General features: G+C 41.2%; 1 long non-coding RNA gene across 1 annotated transcript; it reads right to left on the minus strand.

The window, feature by feature from the left end:
* Positions 1-14,072: 14,072 nt before the first annotated feature.
* On the minus strand, positions 14,073-15,449 carry LOC136180498 (uncharacterized). Its single transcript, XR_010667135.1, has 3 exons — positions 15,327-15,449; positions 14,688-14,885; positions 14,073-14,192 (listed from the first exon to the last, which is right to left on the minus strand). It is a non-coding gene; the product is annotated as an uncharacterized lncRNA (long non-coding RNA).
* Positions 15,450-25,655: the final 10,206 nt, after the last annotated feature.

The following is a 25,655-nucleotide window of genomic DNA, read 5'->3' on the forward strand; positions in this document are numbered from 1 at the left end:
TACGTCTCAGCAGTTCCAGTAAGTGGGCCTTGTCAGAGCAGGAAAGAGAACTGGTGCCTTCAGGTATGAACAGAGTATCACATCGCGTACACAAGTTTAGATATGATGTTAATTAGATTTACCCACCTCTGGGGCATACATCTCCTCTGTAGGTGGAACATGTACAATGTGGACTCTTGAGACATGGTGGTGAAAGAGTCTTAGTAAGGTCTGAATCTTCCCGTTGCGATGTTGCTTCTTCGATCCAGCTAACATCCTCTCCTATTATAGAAAATGTCAGATAAAACTTGAAAGATGTCTTAGTTAATAGCTTTGTCTCGCAGACAGGAAACAAAAAAAGGAGCCATTTTCTCCATCTACCTGCTGATTGAACAGTTTTGTCTGTGAACATCTTTGACAATGTAGCACTGTAAGGCAATGATTAATTGTAGAATACTTATGCGGAAGGTCAAACTGAAAAGCCGCTGTCTTTTGGAACATTTATCACAACATGAAAGGCTATGAACCCCAGTTAAAGAGCTTGAAGAAATTGATGTACCGCCCTTTCAAGGGAAGCATTTATTGTGTTATTACAGACTCAAGAAACCCATATTTTACCAGAATTACTGGAGTTATTGAAGCAGGGCAGATTGTACATCCAGAAGGCAGTACTTGTCTTTTCGGTATAAGCCCCCAGTATTTCACAGAGACAGCTGAACAGGGAGGAGTCCACACGAGGTGTGGGACTATCAGCACCACCAATACAGAAGAAACCTGCAAAACACGGACCTGACACAGGAAGATAATAGAAAGAGGTTGTAAACATGGAATAATGATCCCTATAAAAATCCTGGCCTTATCATACCTGAACTATCCTAATTATATTTTAGCTTGTCTTCATTAATTTTCAGCTGAGCCCCCAGAAGAAAAAGTACATAGGCCAAAAATTCAGTTTGCAACCATGCTAATGGTTTGTGTTTAACTTACAAACATGAAATTAGATGCAGTTTACAGCATGAAACATGGCATGCATTGGATTTGACACAATCTGCCATCAATACTCATCCAGCAATGCTAAGCCTGAATGTCCCAGACTAACTGGAAACCTAGTAATATAACCCACCTGTGGGTGCTGAGCTAGCAGGACTCAGGCAGTATTTCCCTGGAGGGCAAGGTTGGCAGTGAGAGGGGGAGGAAGCTCCAGGCTCAGGGAGGAAGCTGCCAACAGGACAGGGTTTGGGTGACCCACTACCCTGAGGACAGAAGTGTCCCATGGGACAAACATCTCCATAAGGCTGTGCAACAGGTGAGGGCTCAGAGGACCCCAGTGAGCAAAAATGTCCTGTGGTAGACAATAAGGTTTGTCATTTCACCAAGAAAGCTGCAGCATTAACAATGTAACAGAAAGTGAACCGTGCTGTTCAGGGGAAACTGTAGCCTGAACAGTATAGGAAAAGCATCTCTTGTAGCTAAATTATCTGAAATCATTCTGCACTGATGGAGGACTGTCAGACCTGAGCTGCAGGGTCCAGTTGGCTCCGTCAGAGCGCTGCGGTTGCAAAAGGAGCCAGAGGGGCAGGGGGAGCAGTCAGTCAGGGATGTCCTGCCAGCTGATGGATTGACACTGCCCATCGGACACAGAGATGACACAGAAGATCCAGCCTCACAGTAGAAACCTGGACACGACAGTATAATAAGCATTAGGTTTCCCTTGTTTCTTTGTTCTTTATTGTTTGTCTTGTCTTTTTTGTAATTACCTGGTGGGCATGTGTTGCAAGTAGATTGTCCTGATAAAGATTGGAACGTACCAGGGCTACAGACGGTCGGCTCAGCACTACCACTTGGACACGCATGGCCAGGTGGGCACTGATATCCTGTGACATAGTCATATAAAGTTCAAACCGTCACCTGGTGGCTCTTGGTTTACATTGGGGAAAAAAACCCCGAAATGTCTATATCAAATACGTAACAAATGTGATTAATCCTTTAAAGACATTTATGTGATATGATATTGTGAATGAAAGAAAGCAGAATTTCTTTATTTTTCCATGCTCAGTGTGGAGCCACGGAAGCCATGAAAAGAAGAAGAGAGTGATGCCAAGTAGTATTAGTACTGTAAAGAAAATCCCGTGGGAGACCCTGAGATGAGCAAAAAGGCTCAGCAGCAGGTACTCCGCCTGTGACAGCCATAAGCTGGAGACTCTTTATGGGTTCTGAGCCATTTCACGCTTAAATTAGCTAAAGATCATTGTAATAAAAGAGGCAAGGATGTAAAAAATTGGTTGGTGCATGTAATACAAGAGAAGGAGGAAAGCTTATATAAGGTGTAAAAATACCCCGTGGTAAATGCAGCTCATGTACATGCAGGCTCTGGTTTGTAAATATATACATATCCATGGATACAATTACACAATAACTAGAAGAGGGCATACAAAAATAATCCAAACACTTCATGAAGAGCCTTTCAAGTGACAGATTAGTTACTAAAACTGCTATGAAAGTGGGTCAATGTTGTTAAATTGAAAATAAAATATTTACCAAAGATGGTAGAGAAAACTGTGAGGTATGACATTTTATTTCCATTTTACGACATCAACAAAGGGGAGGAATTCGAAACTGACCAAAACTGTCTGTCCAATTAAAAGCATGTATTTTACGTTGTCTTACTGTTAAGGATTTCCAAATGAGTAAAAAAGTGATCTGCCTTCTCCAGCTCAATATTTAATTTAAAAAGCAACTTTGTCATTTAGCCAAAAACCTGGTTCTAGTTCTGTTTGTCTTATCTCCTAAAAGATTGATATTTTGCTGATACATGGTTTTAAAACACAAACAAATAGCATGTGGAGCGTTAGGGAGTTTACATAGCTTTGCAATCGTATGTCATGTTTGTAACTGTAAAGCTCTTTCATGGCATTATGTTTTTCTTCTTAAGTGAAAATGTTGAACATCATATATTTATAATGTTTCACTGTGGCACTACTTTTAACAGTGAAACACGCGAAGCCTCTTGGTGAAGCAGCCTCATTATGTGAGCAGAACCGTTACAACACCAGACTTACTGTACATGACCAGACAATGTGTATAAAAAAAAAAAAAGGAAAAAAAAGGGGGAATGATAAAGTGCACAGACTACAGTGGTTAAACCTGAGCTGACCCCTGATGATGTGTACTCTACCTGGCTGACGTCCAGACACTGATCTCTGTGGACAGAACCACCCCGGGGGACAGAGGAGGTCGACAAAGGTCTGAGCCCACAAGGGGCAGAAAGAACCCGGGTAACAATCTTCACAGTCAGCCTTGGACTCAGCTGCAGACCTTCCTAAGAAAGTGCCTACATAAAGAAGACAAATAATCACGTGAGTAAAGAACAACATCTACTGTGCCATAGACGGCTCCATTTATCCACTTGGTTAAGTAGCGAGCTGACCGTTATGACAGTTTTATTGGACTCCCATTAGGTTTTACTACTGCCTTTTAAGTTCCCGATACATTAAGCTATTATACTGTACCTCTGGGGGCTTTGTGGCACTACACACTACCTTTGGACGCAGTGCAATAAAAGCAAGAGGTCACACACACATAGCTCATTCGGGGAAATGAAAGTGGACATTTTTTTAACATGATCATGACAAATGGAAACAGAAAATCGTTACACTTTTTACATAGTCGATTTGTGGAAAAGGTTCTGTTTTGTTTTACCTGGGGGACAGGGGCTCGGCTTTGCACTTCCGTTAGGACAATAGTGGCCAGCAGGACACACATCACCATGGAACTGACCCGTGGTTGAATCAGCAGGAAGTGGGGATGGAGAGGTGTTACGTCCTGAAACTAACACAATAGACCTTTATTGGATGTCATCATTTATTCTGTTAAGGAGTGAACTTAACAAGGAGGCCAGAGCAATTTTCTGCAATTCCAGAGAGAAAAATATGACCAAGTGAAAGAAATGGGAATAGTGAATGTTCTGCAGGGACCTCCTCAGCGTCGTGGAGGCAAAGGCCATGACAATATTAAATGAGAGCAAAAAAAACATGGAGAGAAAATGGGGCAAATCACAAGCTCATAGAGGAATACCATTTGATACAAATGTCATTTATAAAACAATCAGCTGTGCATGTTGCAATGCTTTAATTAACACTAAATTGAGGGCAAAATATTTTTAGCGTATTCTCTGTGTTATTACCCAAAGGTGTAGCAGTTTTTGATCCTTCTGTGCAATAGAAGCCTGCATTGCAGGGTCCTGATGGGGACGAGAGGCCAACCTCAGCACAGTAATGGCCAGGCAGGCATGGCTGACACGCTTCTATAGAAACTGCCCCTGAAACACAAAACAGGACTAATTTGTTCGATCTAAATGACAAAATAACCCACAAAAGAAAGATCAAGTAAAGTATTTCCACTTCATTTGCTTCTAGTAATTGTTTTCTGATGAAAACAGAGGGGAATTCTTTCATTGATTACAAAAGCTCACACTTAACACTGTTGATAAGCCCCCTTAAGCCAGCCCATTATGTTCAAATGTCACCAGCAGTGTATCTGTATAATTTTTCAGTGTGATATGTCACCATCTATGGAGCCGAAGGTGCCTGCAGGGCAGGGAACCATGTAGCTGGTACCCTGGGGGCAGTAGGACCCTGCAGAGCAGCGGCCTCCTGCCGGGCCCTCCTCTGGCTGGGCAGATGCAGAACCATGGATACAGAGGTAACTGGGAGCAGAGAGATGGTGAGGACAGAGATGAGAGGAAGGGTAATAATAATGTAGATAGATGTAGACAAAAAAGAGAATTAGGGAGGTTTCATTGTAAACAAGGGGGGCAGATTTAAACAAAAATCAAGTTGTGTCATAGCTTTCAAATTCTATCTAAAAACTTGATGGCGTATGTGTTCAGTTAGCCTGTGTTTACCCTGGAGAGCAGGCTCCAGTTGGAGCAGCAAGTCCAGAGGAGCTGCAATATCTCCCTGGAGGGCAGAGCTCACAGCCAGACTTATTGGACAACCCCATCTGCCTGCTGAAGGCACCAGCTGGGCACGGGAACGCTACACCAGACTGCGTTCCTGTAGATAAATAGCGTGTAATATCTACAGATGGTCCAGGACTAAACATCACAGAGCAGGTTGTGAGGAGCAGCCTCATCTTGATTATGCTCCATGATGCCCATTAGTATAATTAGAAAGCCATTTACTGTTACAGCCACTTGTTCAGGAGTACACACAACCTGAATTTAACACATTAATTAATTCAATCTCACTGAACCTGAAGCATCACTTGTGGCCAACATTCTTTTTGATGTGATTACATTGTAAGTATGTCATTCATTGTGTTAGCTTTAGTATCCTACCTGGAGGGCAATAGTGTCCCGTAGGACACAGCATAGGAGTGTGAGTTCCGGACAAATACCCGGTGTCTGCATCCAGAGAGCCCGCACAGTAAAATCCTGCTGGACACTGAACACACTCTGCCTGTGGAGGGGCACACATAATTTTTTTTTTCTACACAGTGCAATCACAATTATGAATACAGATGTCCACTTACATCAAATGACACGACCACTTTGGATGCTTGTGTTGGAGATGATAAAAGCTGAACTATAAACTGTACACAGTTTGCACTAATGTAAAAAAAATGTGGGCCAGCTGGGACATTATTTCTTTGCTTTCAGCAGGGCCATAACTTCCCACAGAGAAAGCTTATATTACGCAGCCTCATGATACATTCACAACCCATCTTTTATTGGTACAGTTAGTCAATAACTCTATTTCAGTGTTAGAGTAGAACATATTTCTAACTCCAGTATATTTCACCATGTGTTTATTTTTTGACAGCCACACAGTCACTAAATGTTATTTAAATTGCATTTTATAGCAGCTTCATCTTCCCTTAAGGACAGTAAGATGTATGACAGTATAATTAGACTATTCATCATCATCATACTCACCTGTCTGGGTAAATCCTGATAGGTCCCTGGCGGGCAGGGCACCGGTCTATCAGATCCAGGTGGGCACATGTTTCCAGGTGAGCAGGGTAAAGATGCCTCCTTGCTGCTGTTATCTCTGCTTGGACAGTAAAAGCCTGCTGGACAGATTTGAAAAGGGAAAGAGAGCCCTCTGGTGGCACATAGGAAGCCTGCAACACAAAAAGAACCATTGTTAAACAGTTGCAGGTACTGTATAACCGGATTACCTTCAGACAAAATGAATTATATAAGGGAAGATTTATCTTTCAAGACACATGATAAAATACTAAAGTCAGAAACATTATGAGTTCCTACCTGGAAGACAAAGCAGGCAGTCAGAAAGACGAGTGTTTGTGGTTCTATTGCTGTAATGTCCTATGGGACAAGGCAGGGGTGCTGAGGAGCCCTGGGGACAGTAATGGCCTTCAGGACATCTGTCACCTGTAGTCCCACCATCCTGTGGTGTGGGTGACCAGGCCCCTGAGAGGCAGTAGTACCCTGCATCACACTGACCTGATGTAACACCCTCACCAGGGGCAGCACAGAAGGAGCCTGGTTAAATAAGGACACAGAGTAAATCGAGAGGAATGGAGAATTTCTTAAAGAATAACTAGTTTGAAACAAGCGCTGAATCTTGTATTAAGCCCAGCCAAATGAAGAAACAGTTTATTTTGCTACTTTAACATCAAGGTCGTCCTAAACCGTTATTCAGCTACTTAACCTTAAGGAAACTAGGAATGGCATAATTAGCAATAAATGGTGTCTGACCTGGAGGGCAGGGCACGCAGTCCTGGGGTTTTGCCATGCGAGTGTGGGGGTTGATGGATCCAACTGGACACGGGAACTGGTCTTTGGACCATGTCCCGGACGGGCAGTAATAACCCACTGGACACTCATTACTTCTAGACAGAGAGCCATTACTCCTGCCAGGGCAGTAAAAGCTACCCAGACAACAAGAAGGGGATAAATTAGCTCTTTGCTTCTGGTGGTGGCAATGAGGCATTAATGTTCTTTTATCGGTGTGTAGTATATGTATGCAAGGTAGGGAGAAATTATTACTGTGTGTAGAAATCTGCATAGTTAGTTCTTAAGTAATCCATCATGATTAAATGTGGAAAAATGTGCATGTTTCCAATGTAAAGTAACTGTGTGGCTGATAAGTTAATTTACCCCTGAGGACATGCGCTGCAGCTGGCTAGGCCGTTGTCTGTGCTGATGGTTCCCTGGGGGCACTGCCTAGGAGCCACAGAGCCTTGAGAACAGTAATAACCTGGTTATGCAAAGACAGGAATCATGAAAGAGATGCACAATCAAGCACATCCAGAGACACACAAACCACAGGGGGGTGGGGGGGACAGGTTCGATTTCCAGTGTCAACAGAGCAGCTGCTTTTGTTTAGCCCTATTGCCTTAAAGAGTCAATTGTTTATCTGTTCACTTAGCTAGCTCTGAGCTTTTTTTACATTTTAAACTTAATTATGTGCTTAAAAAGTAAAATATGGTTGATGTTGATGCTGATGCTGTTGATGTTTCTATTTTCTAAGCAATAGCTACAAGAGTACAACATCCACATGTGTTTTTTGTCTTCTTTCCTTCTTTTGAAAAAAACTCTCTCATTGCTGTTTGAACACTGAAATAAAGAAGACTATACATTCTTGGGGAATAAATAACCTTTAGGGCATGGTCCTCCCCGGCTATCTCTCAGAGGGGGGTCAGGACGAACGGCCCCCTCCAAACAGAAGAAACCTTCCCAGCACTCTCCTGAAGGTGTTGAGAGAGCCACACCATCGCAATAGTAACCAGGGAGACATGGCTGGCAATCCTCCTGAGAGGGGAAAGAGGAAAGACGAGGAAAGACAAAGGAGGAGAGAGAGAGAGAGAGAGAGAGAGAGAGAAGCTGTAAGATAATGAAAAGAGAGAGAGAGTATGCCCCACTGCAACATTGATTTGGGATGAGGTATTGATTATACCACAACAGGAAAAAATGAGAGCTACTGTGTAGTCTGTCTAGAGCTGGTGTACACATGTTCAAAAAGAGCACAAACAATGCTGTGTTCAATATTAAATAATTATCAATAAAATAATAAAGGAAATGAAAAAATGAAAAAAAATGAATATGGCAAACAAATAAATGCAGACAAAGTATACAACCCTAAATAATCCTCAACGTTTTTTATTTCACAATAGCTTCACTAATATTTTATATTTCATATTGGGATTTTTAAGTCTTTTTTGGGCAATCAACAGAAAAATAACAGAGCTAATTACGGAAGTAGTCGTTGCTGACATTCAAAAAGATATAAATATATAATAGAGATATAATGAATTGTGAATCTCAATAGACAAGAATTGAGCAAGGAAAGGAAAGAACATGTAGTCGTTTCGAACCCCTAAAAAAGAATTTCTCTGTGGTTCAATTTTGAGGGGAAAATATTTCTCTCTCAATCATTGTAAGGGAGACATGTGAGTACGACATTGAGTCAAAATGACCTGGGAGACTAATTTGGTGAGGTTAGAGAACGTGCCACGAGGACAGGGCAGAGGATGGATGGAGGCCTGGGGGCAGTAATGACCGGCAGGACAAGGCCCCCCCTCTCCTGGTGAAAGACACAGAGAACATGCTGCCATTTGTCAACAGTCTCCAAATAGGAAAACTGATGTAGAAATGCTTCTACAGATAATACAAAGCTGAGATTCCAATGTTGTCACAAAATATGTACTGACTGTACTGTAGTTCAACTCCTGAATGTGCAAACATGATGACTGGTAAAGACATTTGTTTACCTGCAGTCTTTGAGAAAGGTTGCGGAGAGATGTTTCCATGTGAACAGTAATATCCTGCCTGACATGGTCCAGTGACAGCTGTGCCATTTCTGGAAGAGCAGTAATGACCGCCATCACAGTGTCTGCACTGAGATACAGACCAGTAGCCAGGGTCAGGACCGTAAGTTCCCTCTGGACAGCCCCTTAAGTCAGATCCGGTGCCTTCAGGGCAGTAAAAGCCTTCAGACCAGAGAACAAATATAAAAACAAATACTGTTGTGTAATTTCATCAGCTTTTTCACTTATCATCATTGTTTCTTCGTTTAGCCATTCCTTTCTGTGATCATTTAATACAAATTACCACACAGATTAAATATATGTATTTTTTAAATGGCTTTTAGGGGATTTAAAACTACAAACCTGCAGGGCACAAGTACAGAGAGCCAGACACACAGTGCCAGCCAGGCACACAGGTCTCACAGTGAGTTGCGTGTGTAACTGCAACATATGTCCCTGGATCACAGGGTACAGGTTGAACAGTTCCCTCTGGGCAGTAGTGACCCTCAGGACAGGGTCCCCCTGTTATTCCATCAACAGGGGTGGATGTAACTGCTCCCTCAACACAGTAAAACCTGCATATGAAACATGAAAGCATGTCTATATTGTGTGTACAAAAGCCAGTGTTGAACTAGAACAACCGTGACAATTGATCATATTCACACAGCAGCCATTTCTCTGACGCCATGATCGTCTGGGAAGCAAAAAGAATGTAATAATATCCCACTGTTGTGTTGTTATAAGTCATACAGATTTAGGGTATTTAAAAAATCATTAACATTTCACCACTTTTTGAGTGCTGTGCAAGTTCTAGTTAGGAGTGGCTTCAAGCTAATATTGCTCTTTTGTACATGATGGACTAAGAAGTGTGTAAATCCCTAACTATGTAATGGTAGCTAGGAATTTACCATCTAGCTAAAGGAATATTAGATAGGTAGCGGTTGAATGCTAATGTTAGCTATTGGGTTCAGAGGAATATGGCCGGCATGTGAATAAAGTTTGCCAGAAAGAAGTTCTCCACGAGTTTGTCTTTAATCATTACAAAAAGTATTTAATTAGTCTGATGTACCCCCCAATGCAGGGTCCGCTAGGTTTAGTGAGGCCAGTGGAGTCACAGTAAAATCCACCCAGACAGGGTTTGCAGTCCTCCTGGATACGCAGGCCGGAGCTGTTTGACCAGCTTCCCTCGGGGCAGGCTACAGGAGCTGTGGTGCCTGCAAAGATGTCACAAACACCAACTCACATTTTAATTCCCGTAAACAGAAGAGTAGGCAGTAAACTCATTAAAGACTAACGTGACAACTGTGACAATATTTTACGCGCTGTAAGCAGCGTTAAGGAATAAATTAAAAACGGGACATAATCTTATATCACACCCAGCTTTGAGCAATTCAGGACAGAGTTTACCCTACAGCAGTATTTTGAAGCAAGTGTAAAAATTAAATTCAAGAAAACAATATATGGGGTTACAAGATAAATCTTGTCAGAGCTTCCTGTAGGGCCCTAAATGGTAATTTACATGAATAAAACATGTTGGTCCTTGAATATAAAACAGTAGCACGTAAATAGCCTCACGCAGTCTAAATTTGATTGCGTAAGCCAATAAAACAGATTGTGTCAGCATTTAGTTGCGGGAAATAATTGCATCCACTTGAAAATGTGGAGTCTTTAAGCTTGATACATTATAGGCATCAACAGCACAGCAGCAGTGAACAGCTGCTGATGGCTTGTTGCTTTTAAGAGAGGGTAAGCCTGTAACCTGAGGGGCAGAAATGACCAGGCGGACACAGGGAACCTGAGAGTCCATCCAGTGGGCTGGGAGAGGATGCTCCCTGTTTGCACCAATAACCAGCATGACATAGTCCTATGGGTAAGAATATATCATAACAAATGATCAGTTTACAGTATTGCAGATACATCAACGGCTTCTGGGTTTAATTATTGCATAATCAACGTAACTTAACATATAACTCTCAAACACCAATACGGCACGGTGATACATTTACATCAAAGCTATCTCCACTAGTATTTAGTTGAAAAATGTGTATTTTCAAGTTGGGTAGGCCACCTGCTCAAATGTTTAAAACAGGCACCTTAAAGCCAAATTCTGAAGTGTGTGTTAACCTTTAATAAACTCCTCACAAAGCTTTTCTATAATCACTGTATGAATGTCATAAAAATGACTGAGGAGGTTGGAGAAGAAGAGAAGTCTCCATTTCTCACCTGCAGGCTCTGACAGTCCCACAGAAGGACAATGATGTCCAGCAGCACATGATGTGCAGCCTACAAGGCTGTCCATTCCCTGTCTGGGGTTGAATGAGCCTCTGGGGCAGGGGTATTGGGTGGCCAAGGCTGTACCTGCCGGACAGTAGTGTCCTTCAGGGCAGGGCCTTTGTACAGAGGCGTTTGCTAGTCTCATGTCACAGTAGTAACCTTGAAAGAGGACAAATACATACACAATTAGCATCATGAAGTTATGATGATAAACACTAACATTTAGAGTTAACTGTAGCATAATAAATGGAATGCATGAACATATAAAAGCACACAGTTTTTATAAATTAAAAACAATAAGAAGCTTTGTTTGAGAGCTGTTTTCATTTCAGTCTGTTCAGCCAAACAACAATGCTTGAAGGGAGAAAAACAAAGTTTTAAAAACCATATGTTGCTGGCGAGAGGGTACAAAGTGTAAAGGAGGCTCCTACCTGCTTCACAGACTGTGCAGGCTGCCTGTTTGTCTCTGTCCTGGTAGGTTCCTGATGGGCAAGGCTTTGGAGTTGCACTACCCTGTGAGCAGAAGTGGCCTGGAGGACATGGCATGGCTGTAGCAACTGCCTGACCAGGAGGGCACCAGTAGCCTTTCAGGGTGACAAGATAAGTTAAACACAAGAGTAAAAAATGCATACAGTATATGCTTATGAAACAGTTGACTGCTAAAAATGTACCTAAGTTACATAATGAAAATGAATCATAAAGCTGTGTATGGACTGACCTTCACTGCAGGGTCCAGTGGGAACCTTGAGACCTGCCCCACTACAGTAGAAACCTGAGGTGCAGGCCTGACAGCCGGCCTCACTGGTTAGACCTGGTACTGAGGAGAAAGTACCCGCTGGACACACCTCTGGCTCTCCTGAACCCTCAACTGTAGGGTAAAAATGTGGAGTATATCTTCATTCATCCTTTTATTATTTGCCTTTCATTTCAAATGTATATCCTGGATCGTAGGGCATGGAAGCTCTTTCCAGGACACAATGGGCAGAAAGTGTGAAAACACCCTACGCAGGTCAGCAGTTTATCAGCAGGCTGACACAAATAGACACATGATGACTCACACTCATACCCATGGGTGATTTAGGGTGTCCACCTGAGTCATAGCTACATACTTTACAGATTCTCTGGTCTATCTAATTTGCATGTCTCTGGGCTCTCTGGGAAAAATAAAACCTGGGGCAGTGTTGCTATAAAAACTATTCAAATCAGTTCCAATCTTCGGCCCTTTGATTACAAAGTAAGATATTTAAAGGCCTAGCCAATAAGAACTTCTTTTCTGCCAGGTATCCTCATTAATAAATACTGAAAATGCATAATTGCATAATATGCAATATGAATAATATTGGAACTAATGTGCCGTCTGTATTACCAAGCACTTTACTGAAAGACCTTTCATAGGCTTGCTGTGTTGGCAAGTTTATAATACAACCATTTGAAGGCAGTAATGTCGGGCTCACCACAGAATGTCCCAGGTGGACAGATGCTGCCTGTTTCTCCATCTGTTGGTCTAGCCTCCGTGGCCCCTCCTACACAGTAGTACCCTGGGGAGCAGGGACCCATTGGTAGAGCCAAACCTTTAGAGGAGACATAGGTACATTGTTATTCAAAGTTTATTTAACTTCAGATCAATTATGTATTCATGGCTTCAGGACTAACTCTTCTTCTGTGGAACAATATGTGTGTCTCCATACAGCCCATAAATACGTTTTCTAACAGTAATAATGAAAGTTTTAATTCAGAGATAGAATAGATGTGGATACTGAAGTATATATATCTATATATATATATATAGATATATATACAGTATAAGACTGGCCAAATAAAAGTCAAAAACCCAACCATCAATACCATCATTTATTAAAATAGTAGAGAAATATCTGTATATTAACTATATATTTGGACCGAATATAGCATAATTCATATAATTTTTTCTACTCTTAAGTATATTGTAAAATTTTAAAATGAAAGCTGTTACATGAGGACGTTTCTAGGTTGGCTTTGGGTAAATGTGCTACACATGAACAACATAGACTTTAAGACTGAGGTCAGATCTGATCTTAGACCTTCTTTGAATGTTTTGTAGCTTTATTTCACAAATAAACAATACAAATATTTGAACTGTAATTTCACCGTCTACAACTTACAACAACTGTAATATTATACACATGTGTTTGGTTCACATTAAGGCCATGACACCAGCGGTGTAGACCACCGACATGCTGACTGTGGACTATGATGTCGCTGTGAAGTATTTGATGATCCCTGCCGGAATACCTGAAATGTTACAGAAGGTTCCAGGTGGACAAGCCAGCGGCTCTGAGCTACCCAATGGGCAGTAAAAGCCGACCTGGCAGCGCCCCCCTGTGGATGTAGCTGGACAGAGGCAGTTGGCATTTGTGTAATTGTCCAGGTCAAAGGGCTGGGAGTTCCATGCTGCTGACACACAGAACCAGCCTGAGAGAGAAAAAAAAACAGCAGGAGACAGAGTGGGAGACAAAGAAAGTGATGTACTGCTGTTTTGACTACTGTATCATTCTGATATATACAAACACTGTTTGTTTCTGCCACAAAAAGAAGCATCTCTGTAGATATCCCCCAATCACTTCCTGAGCAGAGTGTGAAACCAAATGTGCCAAAAAAGCTGGATGATGGCAGTACAGAGGGAGGTGAGAGAGATGAGTCATTGATGTGAAAACAAGACTTAATGGAGCAGGTAGACACTTTTGCTGTTCTGTACCTAAAACATAAATATTAACATAAAAAGATACATCTAAAAACTTATGCACTTGCTGTATGCTGAAATAAAAAGTACATGAAAGGATCAGGTAATTGATGTATCTGGATTTGAGTCTTGATATTTTGTGCATAATGTGCATTCTTTATCAGCAGTCGTCAATACTTCCAGACCGCTTCGATTTGGCTTGTTGGCCTTTGACAGAGAACAAAGTCCTGACACTGAGAAACTAGGCTGTATTGCTTTGTTTGTATCTTTAGAATACATTTAAAAAAACATTACTCACCAGCTTTGCATTTTCCAGACACTTTAGTCAGCCTCTCCTTCTCACAGTAGTGTCCCGGAGGACAGGGCAGGCAGCTGTCCAGACTCTGAGTCATGGGCTCTGGGTTATAGTATCCACGAGGACAGGGGAACTGGGTGGCATGCTGGGTTCCTAAGTATATATAAAAAAAAAACAATCCATTGATTTTCAGCTTTTTGTTACTTGGTTGTAGTAAAATAATAACATTTGTCTTGATATTGTGACCTGTGGCCTTTCAGGTTCGTGTAACTGGTAGGCTTGGCTGTATAAGGAGCTTGACTGAGAGCACCTGGGTCCAATGCTCACAGTCACTATGTAAGCTGCCACCGCAGTCTGCTGAAGGAGACTTTCTGTGTGCGACTTGTTTTGTTATTTCGTTTTCCTTCTCCATCCAACACATGATCAATACACTTTCCACACACCAACTCTGCTGTCTCTACTGAATCAGAATCAGAAATATAAACTTGACCTCTTTTGCAATTTATTTATCTTTTGTAAATAAATACATTTAATTCAGTGTTATTTCGGTGTCTCTCCCTTTATTTGCCATGGCCTTTGTGCCGGTCATCATTTGAGTGCAATGGCTGCCTGTTGCAACAATAGCAAGAGCATTTTGTGTGCGTGTACCATCAGGGCAGTAGAATCCAGGAGGGCACGGGAACTTGGCAAAGTTGCCAGTCTTTTCTGGACAGTAGTAACCAGCTGGGCAGCGGGTACACACTGACTGGCCTGTAAGGTTGTTGTGGGTCCCGGCTGGGCAGGATAATGGTCTCTCACTACCCTCAGGGCAATAATGAGCTGGTGGGCAAAGACCTCCTTCAGAGCCTGGAGAGGAAAACCAATTAGATATGGAAAATTAAAAGGATTATGACTGCTAAGCCCTTAATATTAAGAGAGCTGTGATGAAAGCCTGATTCATTTAATAATCATTCATCAAACAAAAACACCCTCACACATTCAGGTTTCCTGCATTTATCAGCATCTGTTTCTCAATCAAACTGATGCCTGTTCATAAGATTTCTCTCCACACATTATACATTAGCTCTGTTCTCTATTCTTTCAATTCATGTGTGAATTACATTCATTATTTGTCGTTACTAATTGTTTTTACTAATTAACAGTAAATTATGTTGTTGATTTCTGACTATGTCAGAAGCAGGCTCATCCTGAAGAAAACACGAAGTCAGTTTCTTTGTGATTACTCTAAAGCTCTCATGTAATTAACTTCTAATTAAAAATATTTAAATCTGGATTTCGCTGTTCTACCTGTGGCTGCTGTGTCACCCCCTGGACAGAAGTATCCGACCTGACACAGTCCAGATGGATGAGTGAGACCTGCAGTGCCACAGAACTGACCCGCTGGACATGGACTACAGCCAAAGGTGTCCGTCAGATGCAGACTTCAGCCAAAGACACGCACACACATGGAAACACAAACATTTACAGTTAAATGGTAGAACAACAAAATTGTCTATGAATGTTGTGTATGTGTATAGTTTGTGTCCACAAACCTGTTAGAGAAGGTTCCTGCTGGACAGGGCAGAGGGAGACTGGTGCCTTCAGGACAGTACCTCCCCTTTGGACATGCTCCTCCCACTCCTGTGCTGAAGTTACCATCTGGGTTCTGAAAGTTTACACCTTGAGAAGTTGCACAAGTTAAGTTTATTCGTTTTTTATCCAGTTTCATAGCAAAGTGCCTGTTGTTTACATCAGCTGTTTCAGTTAAAGCCTTGTGTTAAAAGGTAACTGTTAGTGTAACACCTGTGCTAGAATCACACATGGATAGTACCTGCTATGCAGTAGTAACCAGCTTGACAGGCTCCAGTAGGTTCAAACAGACCCCAGTCCTCACAGAAGAACCCTGCAAATACAACATGAATAATTTACAGTAGACCATCATTGCAATAACAACAAGGCAAAGATAGTGAGTGTTGATTTCAAATCCTTTCATCAAATAATATTCTCCTCTACTAAATCAAATTTGAAAAGCACTGTCTTTCATTACATTTAATTAAAAATCAGTTTTTCCCCAAACCTGTAGCAAATGAATGCCTTCATACTTTCAAAAACAACCACACAAATGTTTTATGAGAGACTTCTTAAAGTCTTGCAGAGCAGGGAAGAGAAATGTGAGACAACACTCTCACCTGCTGGACAGATGAGGCACTGCTCCACTTGGTTCAGGCCTAAATGAGGGCTGTATGTACCAGGAGGACAGGGCAGGATGCCCTCAACACCTCCACCAAGACAGTAGTGTCCTGCAGGACACGGCTGGACACCTTCTCCAGACAGACAGTAGGTCCCAGAGGGGCAATCTTCACACGCTTCTGCCCCTTCATTCAAATAGGAAATGATACAAAACAAAGGAGAAATGTCTGTTTTTTACATTTAAAATAATATTTTTTTTTTGTGATGTAGTTCCATGATATGATTTCAATACCTGTTGTGTTTGAGTGTGTCCCATCAGGGCAAAGTACAGGAGAAAATGTTCCCATGGGGCAGTAGTGTCCAAGTGGACAATTGTCACCTGTCACACCGTCTGAGGGCCTTGAGGACACAGCTCCTCCTGTACAGTAATACCCTATAAACAAAGGTTAGAACACTCACTGACCAAAATCATTAAAGCAGGGATCCTCTCTTAATCAATACCCATTTAGCTTGTGTTACTATCATCCATTATCTCTATACCACTTATCCCGTTTGGGGTCACGGGTGGCTGGAGCCGATCCTAGCTGACATTGGGCGAGAGGCGAAGTACACGCTGGACTGGTCGAGAGAGACAAACAACCAGGTACACTCACATATACACCTACGGGAACTTTAGGGTACCTGTTGACCTAACGAGCATGTCTTTGGACTGTGGAAGGAAGTCAGAGTACTCAGAGGGAACCCATGCATGCACAGGGAGAACACATAAACTCCACAAAGAAAGGCTCTGCCTGGCGGGGGATTAGAACCAGGCACCTTCTTGCTGTGAGGCAACAGCTTTAACCATGAAAAAGTCAAACGAACTGGACATAATGTTTGGAAACTAGTAAGTAAATGATTAAACGATTAATAAAATAACAGAGCCTGCCTCTACAGATAAAATAGAACTGTGGGTAATCAGATAAAAAAACATGCACACTCATTTTGAATTAGTCTAATTCTACTTTAAAATGCTACTCTGCATTGTATTCAACATTTACAGCACATAATACACTTGAAATAAAAACACAACCTACTTCAGTTGTCGTAGATAATATATTCTTGTACCTGTATCACAGACTCCTGTAGGCTGCCTGAGTCCAGTGCTGTTGCAGTAAAGTCCTGGGGGGCAGGGCCAACATGAGGACAGATTTTGGGCTCCAACCATGCTGCTCCAGGTTCCTACAGGACAGGGGTGCTGCTGGGGGAACATGGTCCCCCGTGGACAGATGTAGCCGACAGGGCATACACCTCCAGAGGCCAGAGCCACCTGTGAGGGCGTTTAATTTTGGAGTAATCTTAAAAGTATGAAAAGGTATGATCGTTTTAGGCTTTCAGTTAAAGATACTGTAGAGCTTTGAAAGTTAAAGCTGTGGGCAGATCAGGTTGGCAACTGTCATTCATTTCCCACGCACTAGAAGTTTGAAAAAAATAACCACTTTGAAAGCTGAATTATGAAAGTTATTTGTAACGTCTTACAGGAGAGGCAGTGGAGGCTCCAGAGGTGCAGTAATGTCCTGGGTCACAGAGACCCTGAGGACTAGAGAGACCTGCTCTGCTGCAGAAAAACCCGGCCTCACAAGGTCGACAGTGCCGCACAGCATCGCCACCAGTCTGGTCAGAGTAAGAGCCCTGTATGATCAGATGGTACACACTTTTATAGAAAAGATACTTTGATTGGGTGAGAAAGTTGTCATGAAGCTTAAGTACAGAAGTTTGAGATACTGCAAAGATGACAGTTGATGAAGAGTGACAGGCACTCAGATTCAAACACACACACAATACACACACATAAACAATACTGACTGGGGGACAGGGATGAACAGCGGATGACCCTAGAGGACAGTAGTGTCCTGTGGGACACAGCGGCGGCCGGGACAAGCCTGTCTGGTTACACAATCGGCCTCCCTGACACTCCACACATGACTGTGCAGCTCGACTCTGTGGAGTATTTATAGACAACCTTGAACATAGCTTTATTTCATTGTGTCGTTTTATCAGTGCGCTTTCAACAGAACAGCACATGCTATTCTGTAAGGTTTTGTTCCTACCGGCTGAAAAGTGCCAAGAGGACACGGTTGTGCCCTAGCTGCCCCCTCCAAGGTAAAATAGCCCTCCTCTGCTTCATTCTGAACAGGTGAAGCTGAGCCACCGGTGCAATAAAATCCAGGGAAACAAAGACCCGATGGTGACGTGTTGTTTGAGCCTAAACAATAGAAACTGACAGAGAAAGAGAGGAAGAATAGAGGTTTCTATATTGTATGGTTGTCTTAAATACACAGGATGACACCTAAAAGTCAAAGTCCAAAGTGAATGTGAGTGATGTTACCCTGGTGGACAGATTGCACACTGCTCGGGTCGACTGAGGCCTGAGCTGTTGCTAAAGGTGCCGGGGGGACAGGGGAAGGGAGAGGACGAAGCTAGAGGACAGTAACTTCCTGCTGGACACAAACCTCCTGTTGGCCCATCAGCTGGAGTCTGGAAAAAGTCAAAGTACATTCATGTAAAGACAAGGTGCCAAAACGTACTGTAATAAAGTTATTATATCCATGATATGTGCTTTTTCAAATACTGGAATAAAATCAATCAATGTAATGTTACATAACAAGAGTGTTAACCCCAAACTGACGATCAATAAAATGAATCACTGCTATAGTATGTTACTCTAACCATTTCAAGAAACATTTCAAGAATATTGTTCTTATGAATTTCATTTAATTCACAATGGGAAACCTCCAAGTGGAGCATCCACTCAAAGAAGGGTAACAGGTAATGAAATCTGTAAAAAAAGAAAAATAGTAATAATACCAGTATCTATTTTAAAAGATATGAAAATATTGTTTTCCTACTGCAGACTTGGCTCTCTCTCTGCAGTAGAAGCGCTCTTGGCAGCTTCCAGTGGGTTCTGTGAGTCCCACACCACTGCAGTACTGGCCTCCACCACAAGGAGAGCACTCAGACACATCTCTGAGAGCGGATCGAGGACTGTAGGTCCCCTCAGGACACGGATCTGGAGATGAGGTGCCCTCTGGACAGTAAGAGCCCTGTTCAATAGTGAAAGGCAGAAATATGGACAATTTACAAACATAGTGGTAAGCACATTTTGAGGCAAGTTAAGCTTTCTTCATGCAAAAGTTTAAAAATAAAAAAATACAAATTGAAAATCCTGAAAATTCCTACCTGAGGGCAGACTAAGGGAAGGTAAATTCCTGGTCTGTCACAGTAATGTCTGGCAGGACACAAAACACACACCTCTCCACTGTGGCCGAGTGTGTTGTTCCTATATTGGCCAGCCTGACAGGGGTAGGTGTAGGGGTAGCCTGTCCCTTGGGGGCAATAATGCCCATGAGGACACACTCCTGTCTGAATTATACACCATAAACAATAGTTTTTAAAGTGACAAACAACAATTAATAATTATCACATACAAGTGTCAATCAAATTGGATTCTTTGACCATAGAATCAAATGTGATTCTATGGTCAAAGAATCCAATTCCAATTCTGTAATAACATCCTTAACATTTGTTCATTCTTAATATTGTATATAACATTAATCAGTTGTCTTACAGGCCTTGTGATAGGCTGTTCCTCTGGCTGCTGGGAATAACAGTACTTTCCCTGAGGACACTGCATACACTCACTGGCATAACGCAGACCAGGAGATTCACTGTAAGTGCCATTGGGGCAAGGAATTGGGTTTGGATCCTAAGAGGGAAAATCACATTTGGAGGCAGTTTTGTGGACAAAAAGGTGCTTCAGACATTTGCAAAAGAGACAAAATAACTTGTAAAATATCGACTTTTGCTGTATGTGTGGTTTTCTGACTCACAATGCCTCCTCCGGGGCAATAGAAGCCTCGAGGACAGAGGGTGGCTGAGCGCTGGGGGTCTCTGGCCAAACCCTGAGAGCAGAGAAAGCCTGGGGGGCACACCATGACACTTAACATGGCTTCCTCACTAGTGGTCTCATTACTGCAGTAGTGGCCCTGCAGGCATGGAGAACACTCCACAGAGCCCTCATCCTACACACCAGAGAATGTGAAGCAAGATGCAGAGAGCTGAAGTTAAAGATACCAACCAGTATGGGGGAGGGACGGAGCAAAATGCAGACTTGAAAACTCCAGGGAAAGGAGGATCGAACTTGAGAGATGATGGCGTAACACCGATACTGCTTCAATAGTGAGAGCTAAAGATGAGCCATAATAAAATTTGACTTTAACTACTTCTCTTGCTGACATTTACAGATATACATACATGAGTAATGGGAGACGATACCACTGTGGGCGGAAAATGCTAATCTAAAAATAGAACAATCAGTATGTCTTATGAAAGGCCGAGACTGATACACCATCTCTGCTTTCCACTGGTTCAGTCAGTTGACCAGGCACAGTGAACTGTGTTATGGATTGGACCTTACAGAGAAGCTGCCAGCTCCACACACTCTGGGGTTGACAGTGGCTGAGTGGGGACAGAAATAGCCTGCAGGGCAAGCAGAGCAGTCCTCCAGCCTCTGACCTCCTTTCAGACGGCGAAATGTGGAGCTGCAGAAAGACAGGCGTGGATACACTGAACCTCACTCATAACAGCAGGTGGACTCATTTTACTTCATTTTAACAGATTCTCTCCCTAATATCACCACCTTCAACATTATTTTCAAATCATTCTGATATCCACTGCTTACGGAGGGCAGGGGGAAGGTTTAGAGGTTCCCTGTTGACAGAATGTGCCATCGGGACAAGTCAGGCAGTCTTCTCTGCGTCTGTTGCCCATTTGGATGCTATAGGTGCCTGCAGGGCAGGGAAACTGGGTGCCATATGCAGTCCCTGGAGAAGCAACATCAAAACAGTTAAACATGCATGAATGAATCATGGTTACAGCTCTACATGAGGAAACATCATATTTCATCAAATTCTCTCGCAAAAAGTTTTAAAAGAAAATGTACCACATGCCTAATATTTCTGAATCAGTGTCGTAGACGGTTTCATTTAATTAAATTTAATACTTCTCAATTTCATATTCAAGTATCACCCGTGTGTACCTTCAGGACAGTAGTGTCCAGAGTTGCATCGACCCGACGGAGCTCCAGACCCAGCCAAGCAGTACTTGCCCTGAGGGCAAGGCCGACACTCGCTTTCAGCTTCCAATCCACTCTGACTACTCCACATCCCCACTGGACACTTAAACTGGGTGGGGAACATAGTTCCAGGGGGACAATAATGCCCTGCAAAGCAGGAGATGGGGGGTCTCTGGATACCACCAGTTCCTGATAAAACATAAATGATCAAATTGGTTATAATGATCAAATTGGTAAGGGCACTGATTATGGGGCGCCGATTGTAAAGTTGCGCACACAGCAAATAACAACAACATTTCTCCACATTTAGCCCTAAAAAAATCACTTTTTATTCACATTTAGAGAAATATTTGTGAACTTTGTCATATTTACTTTTGTGAATAAAAATGTAAGATAATTTAATTGGCAAATATAAATGTTAAATATTATATCTAAATGTTGAATGTTTTATCTAAGTGTTAAATGTTATATATAAATGTTAAAAATACATGTCCTGATTCTAAATATTTAGCTACGTTTCTAAACATTTAGTTTACATTCTAAATATTTAGTTTTGATCCTATATATTTAGCTAAGACTCTAAATATTTAGCTAAGACTCTAAATATTTAGCTTAGACTCTAAATATTTAGCTTACACTTCTAAATATTTAGCTAAGACTCTAAATATTTAGCAACGATTTCTATATATTTAGCTAAGACTCTAAATATTTAGCTAAGACTCTAAATATTTAGCTTAGACTCTAAATATTTAGCTTACACTTCTAAATATTTAGCTAAGACTCTAAATATTTAGCAACGATTTCTAAATATTTAGCTAAGACTCTAAATATTTAGCAACGACTTCTAAATATGACTCTAAATATTTAGCTAAGACTCTAAATATTTAGCTTACACTTCTAAATATTTAGCTAAGACTCTAAATATTTAGCAACGATTTCTAAATATTTAGCTAAGACTCTAAATATTTAGCAACGACTTCTAAATATTTAGCTAAGACTCTAAATATTTAGCTAAGACTCTAAATATTTAGCAACGATTTCTAAATATTTAGCTAAGACTCTAAATATTTAGCAACGACTTCTAATTATGACTCTAAATATTTAGCTAAGACTCTAAATATTTAGCTTAGACTCTAAATATTTAGCTTACACTTCTAAATATTTAGCTAAGACTCTAAATATTTAGCTTAGACTCTAAATATTTAGCTTACACTTCTAAATATTTAGCTAAGACTCTAAATATTTAGCTTAGACTCTAAATATTTAGCTTACACTTCTAAATATTTAGCTAAGACTCTAAATATTTAGCTAAGACTCTAAATATTTTGAAGTCGTTGCTAAATATTTAGTTTATATTCTATATATTTAGCTTTGATTATAAATATTTACAATTTTAGCTAAATATATAGAATCAAAACTAAATATTTAGAATGTAAACTAAATGTTTAGAAACGTAGCTAAATATTTAGAATCAGGAGATTTATTTTTAACATTTATATATAACACTTAACATTTAGATAAAACATTCAACATTTAGATATAATATTTAACACATTTGCCAATGAAATTGTCTTACATTTTTATTCACAAAAGTAAAAATGACAAAGTTCACAAATATTTCTCTAAATGTGAATAAAAAGTTATTTTTTAGGGCTGTGGAGAAATGTTGTTGTTATTTGTAGTGTGCGCAACTTTACAATCGGCGCCCCATAACTGATGGCTCATTTCATTTCAAATGTGCGATATAAGAATGTGCATAACATTGAAGTTATATCAGGTCGACTCACAATGAAAAATATACAATATTTTGATACTATTTCATCCATTTTTATTTAGGCAAGGCCAGTAAATGCATGTATTCTTCTGAAACACTTCACAGTGTTTGAAAAAGACAACTCATGGATATGTATGAAAGATAAATGGCACCTCGAAGACAAGCATATCGAGCGGGGCACTGCTGACACTGTGAGCGGTCAGTCAGGTCAGTGCGATTGCTTAGAGTCCCTGGTGGGCAGGCGTTTGATGGCGCGTTGGGTTTAGAGGAACCAGGGGGGCACACAAACCTATCAAGATTGACAAAGAGTGATAACAGTTACTGAATAATGTCACACCTGACTTGAGGGGAGGGGGAATCAAGAAAAGATTAGATTGCTTCCACCAAATTATATTACAGTTTTTCTCAGTTGCTTTGGTACATTTCTCGAATCATCCTCGACATTTGCAAAACTGTAAGTGCATTTCTCAAAACAATTCGTGCAAATAGCAAAACACCATGGATTACCTGCAAAAGCCAGTCTCTTGCTCAAAAGCCTTAGTTCATCTCTCAAAAGTAAATATATGTGTCAATGAACATGTCAGTGCCATCAGAATGACAAGTCCTTGTGTCATTGTGTACGGATAAGACAGTCAAATTGCTTAGTCATGTTGTCAATATAACAGTGTACTCTGGAGGGGTGTTTTGATACAAACTATGGCTAAAGTTCTGATGACAATTATTGTAAATTGTAAGTTACACCTTAGTGTATGTGGGAGATTGATTGCAAGAGACTGGACAAGATTCACATTTACGCTTTTACTGTTTGTACTGTAATTTGTTGACAGACCATGTCATTGCGATACAGAAAGGAAAAGACAGCACTGTATAGCACAAAGAAAAACAAAAAAAAACAAAGTAGAAATGTGAACATAGGACAATCTCCTAAGGGAAACCTGTACATGCAGTGCTGTAGGAATTACAGTGCAGTCTTCCTACACCTCCTGACGTTCCTGTCTGTTGGGCCACAAATTCTCATCCACATCACAACGAATATCTTCTCTTGCGATGCAGCGTAGAAAGAATCTTTTTAGAGTGTCTTATCCAGCCTCTGCAGGCATCTGCTGTGATGTCATCACGCTGCATCCATGGCAGCAAGGAGGGTCATCTGTGCATGTGGCTGGAGATCATATACTTTCCAGTATTTCCAGTTGTTCTCCCAACATTTGGCTGCACCCTTCGACCAGCCTCGGCCATTGTAAGCCCATGATTGAGAACGTTGTCTACAAGTGTGGCTCTTATCTCATCAGGAACGCGCATATGTCCTCGGCCTCTTCTGCCTCTTCCTCTGTTTTGCCTCCCAGCTCCTCCGCCACGCAGCCTCACTCCTCTTCCTCTTTTTCTTCTCTCTGGCTGTTGACCCCGTCCAATTCCTTGTCCTTCCATTGTCAGACATTGTAACATTGTGTTCTGCTCCGGCTATATATATACTTGCCAGTTGATGGTTCAACCAGAAAACTGGTTGATTATTGGTTGCTCTAATGCTTCACACATTTCCCTTCATTAGAGAAAGTCAAGATTCACCTGGGAGCAATTTACCAATTCAGGACAGATTTAGAAAAAAAGTCTAATGGAAATGTATAGAAATGTGCTTGACATATTATGACAACTTATTCAGCCATTTTGCATGTAAAGACTTATGCGATGAACTAATGCGGAAATGTTGAGGGGGGTGAGACAATTCAACAGAGACCCATTATAATACATTTTGATGCAACTGATAATGTAGGAAACAGTAGAGAATTGTACATAATCATTTGCATGGATGTACCAAAGCATTTGCAACTTGTTCAAAGAAATGAGAAACTGCGTTTTTGATGTGCACAAGTGACACAATGATGTGAAGATTGAACAAGTAGTTTTGAGAATTTCAATTCTGATCTGAGAAATGTACCAAAGCGACTGAGAGAAACTGTAAAGTCTCAACCAGTATTAATAGTCTCATAGCATGATTTTGAAAACACAATTAAACAGCATTACATAAGAATATTCTTCTGAAGAGGGTCTGAAGAGGTTACTTACCCTTGCATACAGTCCACATCAGGGGCTCTCAGGGCTACTTGCGTGCAGGCCTTCCCTGCATAACACTCCCTGCAATCAGCTAACTCAGCCTGACCCTCTAAGGGGTTAAAAGAGCCTGGTGGACAGGGCACAGGGTCACTCGTCCCCTCAGGACAGTAAAAACCAGCCGGGCATTTGAGACAGTCCTTCACACCTGGAGGGAATATGTTGTCATCATGTTAAAAAAGGATGTTTAGTATTCATTCAGATGTCTTTACGATTTAATTCAAAGTTTCAATATGTTTTTTCGCAAACTTATCTAATTTACTGTCTTTATGTAGCACATAGTCCGTGTTTCTCATCACAGTTCTAATATTTTTTTTTATGCTGGCCTCACAGCTCCAGCCTGCAATCCACACTTATTTTTTTATTGCTAAATTAGATGCTTTCTCTGTTTGTCCCTCTGGCCTCCATCTGTTGCAATTTCTCATCTATATTTTCCAGTTCATCAAGGGAACCA

The sequence above is a fragment of the Labrus bergylta genome, chromosome 11 (assembly GCF_963930695.1).
Source record: "Labrus bergylta chromosome 11, fLabBer1.1, whole genome shotgun sequence".
Taxonomy (NCBI): domain Eukaryota; kingdom Metazoa; phylum Chordata; class Actinopteri; order Labriformes; family Labridae; genus Labrus; species Labrus bergylta.